This window comes from Schistocerca nitens, chromosome 4, assembly GCF_023898315.1.
Source record: "Schistocerca nitens isolate TAMUIC-IGC-003100 chromosome 4, iqSchNite1.1, whole genome shotgun sequence".
Classification (NCBI taxonomy): Eukaryota; Metazoa; Arthropoda; class Insecta; order Orthoptera; family Acrididae; genus Schistocerca; species Schistocerca nitens.
This window is the reverse complement of record NC_064617.1, coordinates 96070612-96087568: the sequence shown is the minus strand read 5'-3', so window position 1 is coordinate 96087568 and position 16957 is coordinate 96070612.

The window sequence follows — 16957 nt, the reverse complement described above, 5'->3', positions numbered from 1 at the left end:
CAATGGTGGCCGAGCAACTGGCTCGACACAATACGCCAGTCACTACTCTTGAGGAACTGTGGTATGGTGTTGAAGCTGCATGGGCAGCTGTACCTGTACACGCCATACAAGCTCTGTTTGACTCAATGCCCAGGCGTATCAAGGCCGTATCAGAGGTGGTTGTTCTGGGTACTGATTTCTCAGGATCTGTGCACCCAAACTGCGTATAATATATTTGTCTAATGAATACCAGTTTATCATCTGCATTTCCTCTGGGTGTAGCAATGGCCAGTAGTGTAACATCTAATTCAATGTTCTTTTGGGAATGCACTGTTCAGTCTGTGCAAAGTTTTGTCCTTTCGTCATCTGGGAGGTTACCAGTCATTAAAAGACTCTCTACTTGCAGTGGTTAGTGTTGCTGTGAGACAGTTTTTCGCAACAGTCACACAATACATGTAAATTCATGTAAATTCATATCGTTGTCCTGAATAACTAATTACAATTGGAGAAACTTATTGATATTAAATGTGCGAGTGATTGTCAGTTTCTGTTGCAATCTAAAAAAGATCTGCATGCTGTCTGGAAATAAACGAACGTTTTGGAAGCACACTGGGTGACACAGCCACAGAGGTGAGCACTGGAACAGTGGGAATCCCCCTGAATCCTTCTTAGAGAGTCAGCGCGGGGAGGCCGTTATTGCTACGGCCGCCCTCACCACTCATCTGTTTGACATCCCACGGCACCGCCATGGAGATGGGCAACAGGCAGGCCATCCTGTGGTGTCCGCTTGCACAAATGTTTCTACAAGGTTTCTGAAAGGAGCTATTGTAAGCTGATCATAGAAGGCTAACTTTTGGGATGGACACTGGAGATAGAAAAGAGAACCGCAAGCTATGCCTTTGACAACTCATCACACTTTTTCCTAAGTAACAGAGCAGAACAACAATTTCAGAGGGAAGCTGCCTCATTGGCCGAGTAGAAAGACAGGAATAGCGAGGAATGACTTTTTCAGAGCAGACTGGTAGACATTGGTTAACCACGTAAAACACAGCCCAGAGAAGGGGAACCACATTCGCTGAGGAGCAGTTTTGATCGATCGGGCCGGCCGGAGTGGCCGAGCGGTTCTAGGCGCTACAGTCTGGAGCCGCGCGACCGCTACGGTCGCAGGTTCGAATCCTCCCTCGGGCATGGATGTGTGTGATGTCCTTAGGTTAGTTAGGTGTAAGTAGCTCTAAGTTCTAGGGGACTGATGACCTCAGAAGTTGTCCCATAGTGCTCAGAGCCATTGATCAATCGGAGCTCGGAAGATTCAGAGCCCACCCAATCAAACTGAGCATGTGTCGAAAAACGCGACAAAGCGAGGTTTCCTTGTCAAATGCTCTCTCACAGGAATCACTTCACTTCATGTTCTCTTCTTCTACTTTGTGTTAGTCAACTTCAGATGTTTTGGTCTCGCCTCTCAGTTCACTCCTGCTGCTCCGTCAACTCCGTCAACTCCGTCAGCTTCGGCCACCAGCTGATCTGGTGAATTTTGGGGACAGAAAATTTTTGGGCCGTCCAACACTTAACCACACGAGAGGGCCGCTGGTGCTGTTACTGAGGTTGCAGTATTTCAGTTACAGCTACACTACGGTGATAGCGGGCCGCTACTGCGTGAGTTGCAGGGAATTTCAAGCCGGGCTATAATTTTACAGTCTCACAACCTCAGTTTGAAAATTTGCCTTGCGAAGTCATGATGAGTTTGCTTCCAAAATCCCAAACATGTGTGATGTAATCTTCAGTAATTCTATGTATTAACTTCAAAAGTTCTACATATCATGTTCAGTAATCAGTCCTGTTCTATGCTAAACAATTTAACAACAATAACTCCGTTCTTGCGCGATTTATCCTCAGTTTTCCCCCTGACGCCCTCGTCAGATTCATCAGATTTGCGTTCACATAGGTTGTCTTTATTACGTGTTTATTAAGAAGTTGCCACAGATTCTCATTTTAGTGTATGAATAATAGAGAACATTTGACTATCATTTTCTTTATCCGTTAATTGCTTAACTTTTGAGATGCAGGTAAATCCAAGGAATCAGAAAACGTGTAGCAGTCGACATTTTATCCACCCTAGTCAACAAGATATCGCACAGTGTAATGGAAGACTACTCAGCACGCGTGTGATGAAATGTCCTGCACCCTGATTTGTGCGGGATGACAAGGAGGTCATACTCAACGCTGAATTTATGCTTTTCAGGCGTGTTTTCCATTTCAGGATGTCGCCTCACGAACATTTACCATCATCTGGTCTGCACACCTCCTTTCACGTTTATTCTGTGTAGTACTGAATTTTGTACTTTATTAATTTAGTTTTCAACGCCCTACAGTAACAACGCGTATTAAACACGTGCAGTTTATTCTTCGTCGGTTTCTCCATGTCTCGCGTTTCAGTTTAACAGAACACTGTCCTCATGGCATATAATTTCTGGAGTTTCGATACTTGATAGCAACAGAGCTCTTCTGATGAAGAAATCTTGGTTCGTCTGCCTCAGTATACTTCTACAGCTCATTCTGTAAAGTCTTGTTTTGTAGATATTCTTTCAGTTCATCTGCTATCGTATTATTCTCCTTCTTAGTGCCAAACACGCGACTGTTTTCCTTCTGATAGTTTTCACCGATTGCGTCACAGCTTTGTTTCCCTATAAACCTATTTCTACGCTAAATGTGGCGACCATTCCATCCAACAAGTACACCTCAGTTATCACTGCATTCAGACAGAAAGATGTCGCCCCCAAACTGTGGCATCGGTTACTTCATCTGAATACGAGACATACAGGCGCTGTGTTACGATAAGACTCCGCGATAAACCTTTCCTTCCACTAATATGTATTTATCGATCTTCCGCTTGGTCTCTGTGGGTATTGTGTATTATTACACTCTCTCTCTCTCTCTCTGTCTGTGTGTGTGTGTGTGCGTGTGTGAGAGAGAGAGAGAGGGAGAGAGTATCCACCATCCACCTACGGAAACAGTCCAAGGAGCTGTTGTACCAGAGGAGTGACGTGTGGCGTCTTTCGTCGCTTCAAGGTGAAACTGCGAAGATGTTTGGGAGGAACGTAAGTAACTGGAAATCCTAGGTAAATAACCAAGATTTCTCGCAGTGTTACCTCTGCCATAGTCATTGTATGCGAGCCTGAAATACAATACAGCTATTAAATGTTCTCCACTTCGATATAAACATTTATGTTCCCCAGATCCGTGGACAAATTCTATTTTAGAAGAACAAATGTACAGTGAACACAGCTTTATGTCGGATCTGAGAGATTAATTCACTCATTGTGTGCCGAGACATGCAGACAACGTTGCCCATTGTGAAAGTTACAAATCCTCGAGTGGAGCAAAGCAGGGTTTACAACCAGTGACTATTAGAAAGGCTACTCACTGGATGCGCTGTCAGTAACTGAGTCCTACAAAATACTCTGCTATTCAGAGTGGCGTGCTGGATAAAATAAAAACTTTCCATCATTTAACGCTATCACAACTGCTCCTTGGAATGTTTATTGCGATGCACCGAACTCACGACGACTGCGCTGTAACAAAGAGAAGTAATTTACGGAAAATGCAGTAAGAAGAAAGTTTTTTGATATTGCAGGTGGCACTTCTGGGAATTTTAAAATAAGAATGCCCCAACGGCGTAATTATTTTGGTAGTCATATTAATACCAGCGTTTTCTGTAGTACTGTGTGACGAATACTGCTGCAGCCAAGAACGCGAAAATTAACGAGTAGATTTACCACTGTAGTACTTAAGGATAACTAACAAATTTTATGAAGATGATGTTTTTCCTTTGTGGGTACCACAAGCCACTGGCTTCACACACGTGACGTCATGAGTAAGTTTCTACGAAATCCACGCAATATACACCGCACACCAAATGAGACGGGTAACGTGTTTTATTCATTTGGTCGGATAAACATGATCTCCAAAGTTCCCAGAACTGAGAACTAATTTTCCATCGGTTTGTATGGAAAAGAAAAGGACACTGAGTATACTTTTTCAATAGGAATGAAGAGCCAAGGCATTCCTACAGGTTTCGTAAAACAATAAAAATGTAATTTTTAAATTTGTGAACGGTGACATTTTGATCAAACCGACTTGTTTTACCGACTCAGCTTCCGCTACTATTAGAGTCGTTGATTCTTGCAAAGAAGAAAACGTTTCCAGCTACTGTTGATAATCCTGTGTATTCACATGTGAGGGTTATCCGTAAACTAAGCTTACGAGGGATGTAGCTTTAGTATGTCATGTCCGTGGGGGAAGTTGGTACCACTGCCTTGTAGCGGGAAGCCAGCGGAAGGAACGAACATACCAAACAATCAGTAGCTCATCGATTAGTGTTGTGGTAACCGTCAGAAATGAACGTTCTTATTCTGGTTCCCGCCAAGTGCGACGAGCGCGATGTAATTCGCTACCTAAATGCGAAATTGTTTCATTTTATGGAAAGGACGTAATGTGAAGGCGGCACGTGACGAAATGGGTACGGAATTTCAATTTTGGAAGCACGAAAATTCACGATGAAGACAGAAGCGGAAGGCCGTCTGTTGTGTGTGATGATGTGGTGCAGAAAACTGAACATCATCTTCTCTCTCATCGCCGTTTGGCAGTTGACGACCCGAATGCAGTTTGTCCAAACCTTTCACGAACTTGTTGTCCATGATATCGTAACTGTTATCAGAAGTTGTAAACGCGATGGGTGCCCAAGATGCTTACCGAAGCATACAAAATGAACAACGTCAGTGCCCCTCGCGAATTTCTTGATCGTTTTGAGACTGTAGGCGAGGCTTTTCTCGCCGGCCGCGGTGGTCGAGCGGTTCTAGGCGCTCAGTCCGGAACCGCGCGACTGCTAGGGTCGCAGGTTCGAATCCTGCCTCGGGCATGGATGTTTGTGATGTCCTTAGGTTAGGTTTAACTAGTTCTAAGTTCTAGGGGACTAATGACCTCAGCAGTTGAGTCCCATAGTGCTCAGAGCCATTTGAACCATTTGAACCAGCACCGTTTTAGGAAACAACGGTCACGCGAGACACAGCTGGCCCTCTTTGTGCATGATATACAACAGGCTCTAGATACCGGCTCCCAGGCTGATGACATATTTCTCGACTTTGGAAAGGCGTTCGACTCAATTCCGCACTGTCGCTTGCTACAAAAAGTGGGCGCTTACGGTCTATCCAGCGACATATGCGGTTGGATAAAAAGTTTTCTAACAGACAGGGAGCAGTATGTCGTCCTGAACGGGGTAACTTCAACGGAAACAAGCGTAACTTCAGGTGTGCCCCAGGGCAGCGTAATAGGTCCTCAGTTTTTTTACGATTTACATAAACGATCTGGCTGATGGTACTGACAGCGGAATTAGACTGTTTGTCGATGATGCTGTAGTCTACAGGGAAGTGGCTGGCTCTGAGCACTATGGGACTCAACTGCTGAGGTCATTAGTCCCCTAGAACTTAGAACTAGTCAAATCTAACTAACCTAAGGACATCACAAACATCCATGCCCGAGGCAGGATTCGAACCTGCGACCGTAGCGGTCTTGCGGTTCCAGACTGCAGCACCTTTAACCGCACGGCCACTTCGGCCGGCCTACAGGGAAGTAGTGTCACACGAAAGTTGTGAACGAATCAATGAGGATTTGCAGAAAATAAATGCCTGGTGTAATGACTGGCAGTTATCTCTCAATATTAGTAAGGGTAACCTACTACGTATAACAAGGCGAAAAGCCCCATTAATGTACGAGTACAAACTAAATGCCCAGTCTTTGGAAGCGGTAACGTCCGTCAAGTATCTGGGTATGACTATTCGAAATGATCTCAAATGGAATGATCAGATTACGCAAGTAACGGGTAGGGTGAACTCTAGATTGCGGTTTATTGGTAGAATCGTGAAGCGATGCAGTCCTTCGACAAAGGAAATAGCTTACAATACGCTAGTTCGTCCAGTCTTGGAGTATTATTTGTCTGTATGGGACCCTTACCAGTTGGATCTGGTTCACGAGATTGAGAAGGTCCAAAGAAGAGCGGCAAGATTCGTGACTGGTACATTTAGACATCGAGAGAGCGTTACAAATCTCTCTTTTTTTTTTTTTTTCTTGGTCATCAGTCTACTGGCTGGTTTGATGCGGCCCGCCACAAATTCCTTTCCTGTGCTAACCTCTTCATCTCAGAGTAGCACTTGCAACCTACTGTAAGTAGGCTGTTTAGGTTTTTTTATTGGTAACGCCACCTCTGTATGAAAATCACTGGCTGTGCTGTGTGCAGCCTGTGGCTGCTTTTCATTGTTGTAATACTCGCCATTGTAGTGTTAGGCAGCTGGCTGTGAACAGCGCGTAGCGTTGGGCAGTTGGAGGTGAGCCGCCAGCAGTGGTGGATGTGGGGAGAGAGATGGCGGAGTTTTGTAATTTGTCATGAACTGCTATATATATGATGATATCAAGGTAAATACATTGTTTGTTCTCTATTAATATCTTTCATTTGCTAACTATCCCTATCAGTAGTTAGTGCCTTCCATAGTTTGAATCTTTTATTTAGCTGGCAGTAGTGGCGCTCGCTGTAATGCAGTAGCTTGAGCAGCGAAGATTTTTGTGAGGTAAGTGATTTGTGAAAGATATAGTTTAATGTTAGTCAGGGCCATTCTTTTGTAGGGAATTTTGAAAGTCAGATTGCGTTGCGCTAAAAATATTGTGCGTCAGTTAAAGCACAGTCGTATGTAAAATTGTTCGAAAGGGGACGTTTCATAACAATCACTCTGCAAGTACTGACAGGGATGATATCGACGGCGCATTTGAAACTAATGAGTTAATTCAGAATAAAATTCAAATAATTGAGAACTGTAATGACACTGATAGGCAAGACCTTTTTGAGATTTTACAAGCACATTCCACAGTTTTTACTCACAAAACAGGAACAATCAAGGGATTTCAATACCAATTTCGTGTTCGTGAGCATACTAAATTTTGTGTTAGACCATACGTAATTCCGGCGCATTATAGGGACCGTGTTAGAACAGAAATACAATCTATGCTTGACGAGGGCTTTATTGAGCCTGCAGTAAGCTCATACAACAATCCATTACATGTTGTTGAGAAGAAAAATGGATCAATCAGGCTTGTCTTAGATTCGAGACAAATTAATACTATCATTATTCCTGAAACAGACAGGCCGCAAACGTTGGAAGAACTTCTTCAAAATTTCAATGGTGTAAACGTGTTGTCTTCCATTGATCTCAGATCCAGCTTTTATCAGATCGAACTTCATCCAGAATGTAGAAAATACACAGCTTTCCTTTGTTTCGGCGTTTGTTATCAGTTTCGGAAACTTCCTTTTGGTTTGAACATTTCTTCGGCAGCATTCATTCGCGGGCTAAATTCCATATTACCTGAGTTCTTAAAACGTCACATCACCTTATATGTGGACGATATTCTAATAGCAGAAGCTTCATGGGAACAACATAATCGCATCCTCAACAGTTTGTTACGTATTTTTGCAGAATCTGGAATTACAGTTAACTTGGAAAAGTCTGAATTCGGTAGGTCAAAGGTGAGGTTTTTGGGACATATTATTTCTTCTGAAGGCATTCAGCCGGATCCTGAAAAGTTAGAAGCAATCAGAGCCATTCCAGTTCCATCCACAAAAAGACCGCAGTTTTCTAGGTCTCGTAAATTTTTACCGTCGTTTTCTGAATATGCAAATTCTTGTTACACCAAAACTTTGTTCTCTCACTGAAAAAAATACTATTTGGAACTGGGACGAAGAAGCACAGTTGGAATTCAATTCTTTGAAAGAATCTCTACTTAACGCTCCAATACTAGCTCATCCAGATCTGTCACAAGATTTCTGCCTTAGCACAGATTCTTCTAAAGTCGGACTTGGTGCCCATTTATTTCAAGAAGCCATAGAAAATGACACTACTTTTCAGAAAACCATTGCTTTTGCTAGCCGAGTGCTAACGAAATCTGAAAAAAATTATTCCGTTACTGAATTAGAAGCTTTAGCTATCGTTTGGGCATTTAACAAATTCCGTTTCTTTCTTTCTGGTAAGCACGTAAAAGTATACAGTGATCATCGTGCATTACAATTTCTTATGTCTTCAAAATTAAATCATGACAGGTTAAAACGTTGGGCATTGTTTCTGCAAGAATTCCGCTTCACAATAGTCTACATTCCCGGCAAGGAGAACATTGTTGCGGACGCGCTGTCACGCGCACCGGCTGGGCTTGAGAAAAGTAACACAGAAGGTAACCTCGAGAAAAATTTCAGTATTCTTTACATTCAGAAAGTCGCCTTTGAAAACTTCATCACCACATCTTTAAAGGACATTGCTCATGAACAAGATAAAGATCCGATTTGGAAAGACATCAAAAGCAAATGGCATGAAAAGACACACACACAGATTCGGCATTATTATCTGGTTAGAAACAACATACTGTTCAAACGCTGCACTGTTGATGACAAGCTATGGGTACTTTGCATTCCTGACGATTTTGTTAATAAGCTCATTTGGTACATTCATTTCAGCTACGCACATTTTGGCCCACGAAAATGTTATCATATTCTTCGAACGACTTGTTATTTTAACAATATGGAAAAGAGAATTCGAAGAGTCTTGTCTATTTGTAAACTCTGTCAAAAGGCGAAACCATCTACTATCTCCCATCGTGCTCCGTTGTTTCCTATAATTCCTTCTAAATTAAAAGAATTTGCTGCTGTTGATCTCTTGGGACCGCTTGTCAGAACATCTAATGGATTTTCGTACGTTCTAGTCGCTGTTGAACTTACTTCAAAATTTGTTTCTTTCACACCGTTACGTAAAGCCACTGGACGGTCTGTATCCAACGCCTTTGTTAAAAATTTCTTACGTGAAGTTGGACAAGTTAGTAAAGTCATTTCAGATAACGGACCGCAATTCAGATCTGCTGTTTGGTCTCGCATGCTTCGCAACCATAAAATCAAACCTGTTTTTATTTCATTGTACTCACCACATTGTAACCCATCCGAACGGATTATGAAAGAAATCAATAAGTTTTGCAGACTTTATTGTCACAGAAAGCATCAGCATTGGGACAGATATTTACACTTATTTCAAAACGTGCTGAATGAAATGCCTCATGACTCCACTGCTTTACCACCTACTCTTGTACTGAAGAATGAAAAACCACCGAACAGAATCAGAGAGCTTGTACCTTTCCCGAATACACATAAACTTCGACACAAAGACATAATTGATTTGGCTATTAAAAATATAAAATCTGCAGCAGACAAAAGGAGAAAACTACACGGTAAAGCAAATGTAAAGAAATTATATATTGGTCAGAAAGTTCTCATTAAAGCTCATTCATTGTCACATAAGAAGAAACACTTGAGTCACAAATTCTTTCTAGTTTACAATGGACCTTACAGAATCCGACGTATACCACATGATAATTGCGTTGAAGTTGAAACTCTGCATACTAGGAAGAGTAAAGGTTTACACCACATTTCACATGTAAAACCGTTTATTGAAAGATAATCTGCTTTTTTTTAATGCAACATTTTGGTTTACTTGCAAATACATTATGGATTCAAGGTGCTTTCTGAGAGATACCAGGTGACACACAGGTTAGTTTATGTGACAGCTACATGGTTTTATCACGACGCTACTAATGAGTGACAATTTACAATGTTGCTTTTGCAGTGTATCTGTTTCATATCTGCACAGTTTTTCTGAATTCTTCTGGAAAGTAAAACTGGTTTTAGTAGTAACTTTTGTGGTATAGCAACAATGAGACAGCCTTTTCCGTGGCACAACAATATGTTACAGTACAGTACTTTCTTCATCACAACAATAAGCGTAATAACTAAGATATCTATACGCAAAGCATTTCACTTTTGTGTATCATGAGGTAAGTACATTGACTTCTGCAGAACTTATCTTTCGGAGGACGATAACTACGACACTTCCACAGAGATTATGTTACAACATGACGCACAGTTTAGCGCTACAGGACACGTAATTGAGTGATTAATTTTGTACTTAAAACATTTATTTTTAAAGATTTTTGAATTGCAAAGAAAGTTTTCCGTGATACATTTCATTCCATTGCTGTAATTTGTAACACCGGAGGGGTATAATTACATTTATCCTCAGGGGGGGTACACGCTTACTTTGTGTACCATGTGTGTGGCAACCACAAGGAACCCTAGCTAATATGGTATTTGCTTATACAACTTTACACATCGGTACCATATTTCTCTAACACATAAATTACACAGCTATCCGATTATTTAACAAAGAAACAAACATTTATTTTACTGCATCAGTGACACATGTTTACGCAATTACACAGTTGGATAACTTCACACTTATGAAACTGTATTTTGTCTGTACTTTGTAAACTGTTCATATTTTTTCGGAACCATTGTGGTACTATGAGAGCTTTGAATGATGTATTTGGTATGGGATCATAATTTTTAAAGTACGTTTGAGGTAGATGACACCATTGAAATGAGCAGAGAATTTTTTTTTAGGTTTTGATATTATTGCAGAAAGCTACGACGATTGAGAGATTTGACTGAGGTGTTATGATGTTATTTTTACGACGACGATGTGTATTATGCTGTTGAGATATGTTTATGATCAATAAGATGATGCTACCGTATATGAGGAATTTGATTATGATACGGATTTCTAAGATGAAATATTGAATACGTGTCGACGAATATGTATATGTGTAATAAAGTAAGGAATAATGAGTAGTGGTTAGGGAAAAAGGATGTTGGAAACCAAGAATCGTACTTTAAGAGTTATGAAATGTGTGTAAATGCGTGAATGTACCACAATGCCTACGAAAATTTTTCAGACACTGTTATATTCATACGATTTTGTTTCTACAGATTTCTAATGCAAATTCTTGACCTATGAAATTTTTATATGAGACTGCCACTGTAGCGAAAACTGCTGTCGTAAATATTTCGTTAAGAAAGGTAAGTGACCGTGAAGTAATTCGTTGTGAGCGGCCAGCTGGGCCAGCCGCCTTGAGAAAAAGCCATTAGGTTGTAGAAAAAAAAGGGAGGTCATTATCCTCGCTATTGACATTCCTTTGTAGAAAGCATCGCAAATGCGACACGCTCATTACTTGGAAACATATCGTACTTTCTGATATTTACTGAAATGCCTAATGAAATGACAAGAAATAGTTTGTCTACACACCTGATTATGACTACTGTCTTTCTAGATGAGATATTTTTTTACTACTTATGAAATGCCACGTGGCTATTGAACGATGTTCTTATGCTTTGCTTTGTACATAGTTGCTTATTTCATTTGATATCTAGTTTCCAGCTGTGTTGCAGCATGGGTTTTATAAAAATAAAAAAAAAAATTCATTTGCTAATGTGAACACTTTCTGTCAACAGATCTATTAAATAATTATTTTATGACCCACATTCTTCGAAAAAGGAGCTCTTGGAATGGAAAGAACAATAAGAAGGGACTAATAACAGGAACTGCATACATAATTTTCTTTTCAACTACTTGGTAATTTTTTTTCGTAGAGTAAGTTTTTGTGATGCATCACTCTAGTGTTAAGATGTGACGTAAGTTTTAAACATGGCAATTTTTACTGTAATATTTTTTCTGCTTGAGCTATGTCATGTTTAGGTATAAGTTGCTGCTGTTTGCCAGGCATAGTGTTATTGAATTTGACTTTGTATTATTCTGTTAAGCCAGTTTTACTAATGATTTATTTTTATTGTTGCTGCACAGTGCCTTAGATTAGTTGTAATATTACAATTGCTTTGCTAATTTCTTAATGCTGCTTGCTTCGCAAATCTGCGTTTTTTTTCATTGCTGTTTATATTAATTGTTTTATGTGATGCTGCATTGCCTCGTCCCTTAGTTTAGCATCTGAGCTCAGTAGATTTAAGTTAGCTTAAGAGGGGGTAGACTATATAAGAAACTAACTATGATGGATTGGAAGAATGCATTGAGAAGCTTAAAGAAAATGCTTTGGCCAAAAAAAAAAAAAAAAGAACAAAAAAAGGGGGGGTATTTTGAAAGAGGATATGAACCAAAAAAAGTTGGGTTTAGGGACAACAGATATAGGTAGGATTTTCTTGGAAATAAATAATGAGTTAAGAAATATGTGAAATAAATACAGAAAGCATGCTTGGATAGGATTTTTTTTGGTGGAATCAAAGGTTGAAATAAGATGAAAGATCTATGGAATGAAGTTTTGGGTTGGACTGCAGTACCAAAAGTTACACTGAAAACGAACCCTGTCCTTTCCATTGTGTTATCCCACTATGTGTTTGTGTACCCTTGTGTATTTGTTTTCTTCCTGTCTTTGTGTAGTTTCATAGAAATTTTTTCTTCTAATACTCAGCTACATTCACTATGATGAGGAATACTGTTATCCTCAAATATAATTGGTATTAATAATATGTTATTTAACTTGTAAATATGCTTAGATATTATTTATTATGTTCTGTTTTAATGCTCATGTGTAAAGTTGATGTTTCAAAAGCTATTCTGATCTTTTATGTATGTACTCATGTCATAATTCCTGTAACATTGATGTATATGTTTATTTCTATTGTGTTGTAAAGCCTGTACTACAAATGTTATCTGTATTGTTATGTTCTTTAATGATGTATTTTGTACCTTTGTAATTGTACTCTCATGTTATAATATTGTAATTGACACCAGTTCTTCAAATTAAGTATCATTTCACTGCACACGCTTCTGTTGATCATAGTATATGGACAATATGTGAGAAGTAGGGACTGTTAGTGTTTACACGTGTGTTAATAATTCAGCAAGGGACTGGATAACAGCATTGCTGGTTCTAAAGACAACTCCAGAAACTTTGTGAATGCACAAGTGGTGGTTATGGACTTGCTACATTATCCGCAAGACTCTTCAATGGTGATTGTGCACCTGATAGTCGCAGCAGATGGCTGCTGGCCATCTCTACAAGGACTACAGTGGGTCTATACCTTTGATGATCCACCAATACCATTATTTCTACAAGGACTGCAGTGGGTCTGCGCCTCTGGTGGCCAACCAATACCGTAATCTCTACCAGGACTACAGTTGGTCTCCTCTGTGATGACCTACCAAACGATATTCTTCAAAACTTCGATTGACTCCGCTGTGGGTTTGCACTGTTGTGGCCCATTACCTGTCAGCATGTCAAGAGTCAGCACTGTCTTTCCGTTGGAAGGACACTACTTCTTCAAGACTGCATGGAAATCCACTACTTCTGTGTGCATTTTCTTTTACTGCTCAGACTTTGAGAAAAACACTGCTATTTTACCGTCATGAACGATCAGGACTGTCTTTATGGACTGTGAGAAAATTTTAGCTTTTGACCAACATTGTATCAATAAGTGTGTGCATTTAATTTCTTTGTTATTGTAATTATGAAAAATTTTTTCAAATCTGTATTGGGCACTGCCCAAACCAATTTGTAAAATTTTTTTGTGGGTAGCATGGGGGCTATGTAAGTAGGCTGTTTAGGTTTTTTTATTGGTAACGCCACCTCTGTATAAAAATCACTGGCTGTGCTGTGTGCAGTCTGTGGCTGCTTTTCATTGTTGTAATACTCGCCATTGTAGTGTTAGGCAGCTGGCTGTGAACAGCGCGTAGCGTTGGGCAGTTGGAGGTGAGCCGCCAGCAGTGGTGGATGTGGGGAGAGAGATGGTGGAGTTTTGTAATTTGTCATGAACTGCTATATATATGATGATATCAAGGTAAATACATTGTTTGTTCTCTATTAATATCTTTCATTTGCTAACTATCCCTATCAGTAGTTAGTGCCTTCCATAGTTTGAATCTTTTATTTAGCTGGCAGTAGTGGCGCTCGCTGTAATGCAGTAGCTTGAGCAGCGAAGATTTTTGTGAGGTAAGTGATTTGTGAAAGGTATAGTTTAAAGTTGGTCATGGCCATTCTTTTGTAGGGAATTTTGAAAGTCAGATTGCGTTGCGCTAAAAATATTGTGCGTCAGTTAAAGCACAGTCGTATGTAAAATTGTTCGAAAGGGGACGTTTCACTACGTCCTCAATTATTTGCTTGACGTATTCCAATCTCTGTCTTCCTCTACAGTTTTTGCCCTCTACAGCTCCCTCTAGTACCATGGAAGTCATTCCCTCATGTCTTAGCAGATGTCCTATCATCCTGTCCCTTCTCCTTATCAGTGTTTTCCACATATTCCTCTCCGATTCTGCGTAGAACCTCCTCATTCCTTACCTTATCAGCCTACCTAATTTTCAACATTCGTCTATAGCACCACATCTCAAATGCTTCGTTTCTCTTCTGTTCCGGTTTTCCCACAGTCCATGTTTCACTACCATACAATGCTGTACTCCAGACGTACATCCTCAGAAATTTCTTCCTCAAATTAAGGCCGGTATTTGATATTAGTAAACTACTCTTGGACAGAAATGCCTTTTTTGCCATAGCGAGTCTGCTTTTGATGTCCTCCTTGCTCCGTCCATCATTGGTTATTTTACTGCCTAGGTAGCAGAATTCCTTAACTTCATTGACTTCGTGACCATCAATCCTGATGTTAAGTTTCTCGCTGTTCTCATTTCTACTACTTCTCATTACCTTCGTCTTTCTCCGATTTACTCTCAAACCATACTGTGTACTCATTAGACTGTTCATTCCATTCAGCAGATCATTTAATTCCTCTTCACTTTCACTCAGGATAGCAATGTCATCAGCGAATCGTATCATTGATATCCTTTGACCTTGTATTTTAATTCCACTCCTGAACCTTTCTTTTATTTCCATCATTGCTTCCTCGATGTACAGATTGAAGAGTAGGGGCGAAAGGCAACAGCCTTGTCTTACACCCTTCTAATACGAGCACTTCGTTCTTGATCGTCCACTCTTATTATTCCCTCTTGGTTGTTGTACATATTGTATATGACCCGTCTCTCCCTATAGCTTACCCCTACTTTTTTCAGAATCTCGAACAGCTTGCACCATTTTATATTGTCGAACGCTTTTTCCAGGTCGACAAATCCTATGAAAGTGTCTTGATTTTTCTTTAGTCTTGCTTCCATTATTAGCCGTAACGTCAGAATTGCCTCTCTCGTCCCTTTACTTTTCCTAAAGCCAAACTGATCGTCACCTAGCGCATTCTCAATTTTCTTTTCCATTCTTCTGTATATTATTCTTGTAAGCAGCTTCGATGCATGAGCTGTTAAGCTGATTGTGCGATAATTCTCGCACTTGTCAGCTCTTGCCGTCTTCGGAATTGTGTGGATGATGCTTTTCCGAAAGTCAGATGGTATATCGCCAGACTCATACATTCTACACACCAACGTGAATAGTCGTTTTGTTGCCACGTCCCCTAATGATTTTAGAAATTCTGATGGAATGTTATCTATCCCTTCTGCCTTATTTGACCGTAAGTCCTCCAAAGCTCTTTTAAATTCCGATTCTAATACTGGATCCCCTATCTCTTCTAAATCGACTCCTGTTTCTTCTTCTATCACATCAGACAAATCTTCACCCTCATAGAGGCTTTCAATGTATTCTTTCCACCTATCTGCTCTCTCGTCTGCATTTAACAGTGGAATTCCCGTTGCACTCGTAATGTTACCACCGTTGCTTTTAATGTCTTTTAATGTCTTTGACTTTCCTGTATGCTGAGTCTGTCCTTTCGACAATCATATCTTTTTCGATGTCTTCACATTTTTCCTGCAGCCATTTCGTCTTAGCTTCCGTGCACTTCCTATTTATTTCATTCCTCAGCGACTTGTATTTCTGTATTCCTGATTTTACCGGAACATGTTTTTACTTCCTCCTTTCATCAATCAACTGAAGTATTTCTTGTGTTACCCATGGTTTCTTCGCAGCTACCTTCTATGTACCCATGTTTTCCTTCCCAACTTCTGTGATGGCCCTTTTTAGAGATGTCCATTCCTCTTCAACTGTACTGCCTACTGCGCTATTCCTTATTGCTGTATCTATAGTGTTAGAGAACTTCAAACGTATCTCGTCATTCCTTAGTACTTCCGTATCCCACTTCTTTGCGTATTGATTCTTCCTGACTAATGTCTTGAACTTCAGCCTACTCTTCATCACGCCTTGCAATCCAGTATATGATTTTGGAATCTCTGTCTGACCATGATGTAATCTAATTGAAATCTTCCCGTATCTCCCGGCCTTTTCCAAGTATACCTCTTCCTCTTGTGATTCTTGAACAGGGTATTCGCTATTACTAGCTGAAACTTGTTACAGAACTCAATTAGTCTTTCTCCTCTTTCATTTCTTGTCCCAAGCCCATATTCTCCTGTAACCTTTTCTTCTACTCCTTCCCCTACAACTGCATTCCAGTCGCCCATGACTATTAGATTTTCGTCCCCCTTTACATACTGCATTACCCTTTCAATATCCTCATACCCTTTCTCTATCTGTTCATCTTCAGCTTGCGACGTCGGCATGTATACCTGAACTATCGTTGTCGGTGTTGGTCTGCTGTCGATTGTGATTAGAACAACCCGGTCACTGAACTGTTCACAGTAACACACCCTCTGCCCTACTTTCCTATTCATAACGAATCCTACACCTGTTACACCATTTTCTGCTGCTGTTGAAATTACCCGATATTCATCTGACCAGAAACCCTTGTCTTCCTTCCACTTCACTTCACTGACCCCTACTATATCTAGATTGAGCCTTTGCATTTCCCTTTTCAGATTTTCTAGTTTCCCTACCACGTTCAAGCTTCTGACATTCCACGCCCCGACTCGTAGAACATTATCCTTTCGTTGATTATTCAATCTTTTTCTCATGGTAACCTCCCCCTTGGCAGTCCCCTCCCGGAGATACGAATGGGGGACTATTCCGGAGTCTTTTGCCAATGGAGAGATCATCATGACACTTCTTCAATTACAGACCACATGTCCTGTGGATACACGTTACGTGTCTATAATGCAGTGGTTTCCATTGCCTTCTG